This window comes from Camelina sativa, chromosome 13 (assembly GCF_030686135.1).
Source record: "Camelina sativa cultivar CO46 ecotype springtype chromosome 13, ASM3068613v1".
Classification (NCBI taxonomy): Eukaryota; Viridiplantae; Streptophyta; class Magnoliopsida; order Brassicales; family Brassicaceae; genus Camelina; species Camelina sativa.
The window spans coordinates 20,226,454-20,231,453 of record NC_141892.1 but is presented as its reverse complement, the minus strand read 5'-3'; the positions used below and the strand labels follow the sequence as shown (position 1 = coordinate 20,231,453).

General features: G+C 31.2%; 2 non-coding genes across 2 annotated transcripts; one reads left to right on the top strand and one right to left on the bottom strand.

The window, feature by feature from the left end:
* Window positions 1-1,656: 1,656 nt before the first annotated feature.
* On the top strand, window positions 1,657-1,727 carry TRNAC-GCA (transfer RNA cysteine (anticodon GCA)). The gene has a single exon. It is a non-coding gene; the product is annotated as a tRNA-Cys (tRNA).
* A 2,397-nt stretch (window positions 1,728-4,124) lies between these two features.
* Window positions 4,125-4,198, bottom strand: TRNAD-GUC (transfer RNA aspartic acid (anticodon GUC)). The gene has a single exon. It is a non-coding gene; the product is annotated as a tRNA-Asp (tRNA).
* Between the last annotated feature and the right edge of the window lie 802 nt (window positions 4,199-5,000).

Here is a 5,000-nt window from a genome sequence, read left to right as displayed (position 1 = left end):
CTGATGATAGAACTAGAATAGATATTTTTTGTTTCCTACTCACCCGAGCCCATATTCTTGCTTTTTTATCAATCTCTAATTCTAACCTGCCTCCCCAATCTGATATTATGGTGCCGGTATAGACCGAAATCCCGTTATGATCCAATTCTGACTGGTAATAGATACCGGGACTTTGCAATATTTGATTGATCACAATTCTGTATATTCCGTTTACTATAGAAGTTCCAAGGGAATTCATTAAAGGAATGTTTCCAATAAAAATTCTTTGTTCTTGCATATTCCTACTGGTTTTCCAAATTAATCCCGCGGATACATATAATTCAGAAGAATATGTAAGTGATTCATAGACAGCATCTCGTTCTTTTATCAGAGGTTCTACCAATTGATATGTTTCCACAAATAATTGAAATTCAATTTCGTGATCTATATCTTCAATTTTTGGAAACTTAGAAAGTTCTTCTATTAAACCCTGATCAATAAACCGATAAAACCCTTCAAATTGTATCTGATTAAATCCGGGTATTGTAGATGTTCCCTCTTTTTCATCCCCAAGCATCTTTTTTGAATTTCCCATTTATCCGTTTATTGAAAAAATCCCATCCCATCTCTCATTCTTCACCGAATCATATCCATAGAATTCGATCTAGCAATAATGGAATTTCTATTCTGTTTACTGAATCACATGAAATTTTATCCAACTCCAAGATATATGGAATGTATGAAATACGTATGAACGGAGACTAGATTCAATTGGAATTAAAAAAAAAAAAATAGATCCAACATGGAACAGAATTGAGAAATACCACTGGAACTTACGGAGTTTTGTAAAGACTAGAAAAAAAGTAATTTCATTTTCACCTATGATATTACATATTCCAATTCGATTGCATACCATTAAAAATTTATTCATCATTGGATCTGTTCGAGCAGATAAACATATAATAAATAGAAAACTTTTTTTTTAACCACTTTACTTTTTCATGTATTTGTATTTCATTGTTTAAAAAAAGATTTGCAGAAAAGAGATTGATTTTTCCCTATTTTGAATAGAATAGTTAGAATATCAAAAAATTGAAGTAGGTAAGAAAACTTGTGTTTTTTTATTTATTAATTTTTTTATTATTAAAATAAAAAAGAATGCACAGATATATATGTCTCTTTTTCTTCTTTTATTGTGGTACAGTTCTATTTGGGACAGCACATGCTGTGCTTTATCAAAAAGGAAATGTTCTCTTCAAGTCAAGGGAAAAATTGAAATATAAAAATTTATTGAGAATTACTCCTCAAAAGCATCCCTAGAGAGATAAAATACCCCATTATAGAGCTATAGCTCTATAACACAACATAACGTATGTTCTGATTCTGGGGTTTACATATACTCATAATTACTGTTATAATTGAAATTGAAGAAGATTTCTTTTTAATTGAAAAAAACTCAATATAGATGAGTTATAAATGTATTTCTAATGATTTTCTTAATATTATTAGAAATAAAAAAAAGTAGATTTTAATTTTAATTCAAAAAAGGTAATGAATTTACAGTCAATAGTTAATGGTTCTGGTTTGTACTAGATTCTATATTTTGTGACTTAAAATCTATATATATATTTTTTTCGGAGTTGAAAAAGAAAATTGGAATCTAGTTTCTATCGTTTTGGCGGCATGGCCGAGTGGTAAGGCGGGGGACTGCAAATCCTTTTTCCCCAGTTCAAATCCGGGTGCCGCCTCAACAACAGACTTTAAATATCAAACGTAGGAAAAGACTCTTGATACTTTCTTTTCGTTATTCTAAGCCCCCGGCTCTCGAGGTTCTATTATCTAACCTAAAGTTTTGCCTATCAGATTCAAGGAAAACTTCAAGTAGTGGAGGGCAATCTGTAAATCTTTACTTGCCACTACTAATTTAGTTCCATTTACTGAGTTTTCAATTAGATTGGATAGCCAGAGAGGGAATTTAATTAATAGTTTTGGAACGGACCTAAGATACTTTGGATATAGACTCATGAAAGTCTCGGAATGCTCAGACATTCAATAAATATTAGATTAGATTAAGAATTGCCTTTCATTTTACTTCCAAAAATAAAAAATCATAAAAGAAAGAAAAAGTCTTCTTCTTTCTACATGTGAGTCAGATTCCTTGGATACTTCGAAAAATGTCCGTTTGCTTGTGTTTACATCTTGTCGATTCTACTAGAAATTCTATAATTAAGAATAACTCATTATAAGATAAGATAAGTGGATTTTTGGAGTAGTTCGTCAATGGTGACCAAATACCTCTCCCTTTTTTTGACTCTGCACCAGTGATTTCACTATTATTAGTGAACAATAATGGAATAGTTTCTTCATATTCATAGAAATAGGGGGCAGAATTCACATGGATATAGTAAGTCTCGCATGGGCTGCTTTAATGGTAGTTTTTACATTTTCCCTCTCTCTCGTAGTGTGGGGAAGAAGTGGACTCTAGAAATACTTCTAATTGCGGTAATAATCAAACTCTATCAACCCGTATCAACTGTTTTCGTTTTCTAGACCGTTCGGCAATTTTTTTTAATATTTTTTTTTTTAGAAATTGGATGTATGTTTTATTGACTCATTTTCTATTTTTATATCAGGGTTTACACGGTTAACCATTCATGGGGTAACCCCTTTCGAAATCTGAAGAAGCTTCCATCGAATTGGGATTATCCGTATTAAATGGATCAAACAAACAAATGAAATTGAGAAAGTATGTACATACATTTCATATTTTATTTCATTTATATTGACGTTTATAAAGAAAAAGAGAGATATAGGTGGATTTCTTTATATTAAGATATATCACTTGTATCTTTATACATTAAAATAACCATAATGGCTAGTATGGTAGAAAGAGATATCTTTCTACCATACTCATACTAGCGGGCCCCTTAGGATACTACTGAATTTAATGCATTCCTTTCATTTAAGACGAGAAATTGAAATCTTTTTTTTTTATTGTCATTGATAGTAAAATTTTATTCAAATTAATCATTTTGACTAACGGTTTTTACGTAAATTATAAGCAAAAAAGCAGTAGGAACGAGAATGAAGAGTGCAGTAGCAATAAATGCAAGAATATTTACTTCCATAATTTAATCGTTTATTATTATTATTTTTCTTTGGAATATCTCGGGATTTAATCCCATAGAGATGAGAAATCTTTCGCTTGTAAACTCACTCAGATTAATTAGATTTCGATGATATCGAATGAAAGAAATATCATGAATAACAATATCGGAGCTATAAAATCGATTCATCGTCAAGAATTTAATAGTATAACATAGGAAGATCTTTTATCCACACCGAATACATAATGAGATTCCTGATCCAATCAAAAAAAAGTTATTTATGATTCTTTTTCCCAGCTTTCCTTTCTAAAACCTAGTTGTTTATTTTCCTTGTACAATCATCTGATGAAGTATCATAAAAAACTTTTTCGACTTCGAACAAAAAGGGTTTCTAAAGAACCTTAAATAAACAATAGAAATCAATATAGAGAAAACAAGTACGAAGTTCAATTTGAAATAAAAAAAAATTGAAAGGGTTTGTCATCTTTTTGGAAAACAAAAAAAGGGAATGTGACAAAGACGAGTCCCAGTAAAAAAACGAAAATATTCAAAAAAATTAACGAGTTAATTTGTCTTACGAGTTTTTTATTCGACATCGCCTCTAATCTTTTAAAAGAGCATATTCATTAGGGAAGACGCGTTTTATCTTTATTTTTTAAAAAACCTCTTTCCTTGGTTGGATTCGAACTATTTAAAATTCCTTGACTTCACAGAAAGAAAAGTATATATAGGTACTCTTGACAAATGTATTATACGCTACCCTATTCCATTTTCCTACACGAATTAATGGGAGAGCGGTTGACAAAAAGCGGAAACTCCATACAGTATCTCTTTCTTGAAGTGTTGAGTGTTCTCAATAATTATAATTAATTTACATAAATTATAATTAATTTACATATGTCTCTCTACCCTAGTTAAAATAATCGACCCTTTCTTTTGCTTTATGAAAAAAAAAAAAAAAGAAAACAAAAAGATAAATGAAACCATTTTCATCCCCTTGCCCAGAAACAAAAAGGGGAGTTGATGTATTGAATCCGCCGGGACTGACGGGGCTCGAACCCGCAGCTTCCGCCTTGACAGGGCGGTGCTCTGACCAATTGAACTACAATCCCATGGAAATCAAGTGGGTAGCTTACATATTCCTTCTTACGATTTCATTTTAATCATTTCAATTTGAAATTCAAATTTTTGTTTTGTAACAACGAAAGTAACAAGTGATATATTGATATCTATATGGATATCACTTTAGTGAGAGCAAGACGGATTACTGGGTAATCCTTGCATTATTATCAAATCGATTGATAATCTATTTTTTACAAAAAAAATAGATTATTTTCCCGACTCTATTCATTTCGGAATTTTTTATGAAAAAAAAAATAACTAAACACAAGAAATAAAGAAAAAAGTAAAGTCGAACTATACCCTGAAATTTGACCTTTTTTTTCTTACCCTTCTCTGTCATTTATGCAAAACAAAAAGGGTTATGTAGACAGCGAATTATTGGGCCGAGCTGGATTTGAACCAGCGTAGGCATATTGCCAACGAATTTACAGTCCGTCCCCATTAACCGCTCGGGCATCGACCCAGGAAGAATCTATTCTAACTTTATGGATAATCCATGATCAACTTCCTTTCGTAGTACCCTACCCCCAGGGGAAGTCGAATCCCCGCTGCCTCCTTGAAAGAGAGATGTCCTGAACCACTAGACGATGGGGGCATACTTGCTCAACCGCCATCATACTATGATCATAGTATGATCAGTTTTTTAAAATTGTCAATATAACCAAATGGTATGACCAGCTTATAAGGTTTTTTCTTTTTTCTATAGAATTCTATATCATTTTTTTTATTTTACATTTGTATTCATATTCTAATCATAATTCTATAAAAAATCTATATATTTTCTTTTTTTTA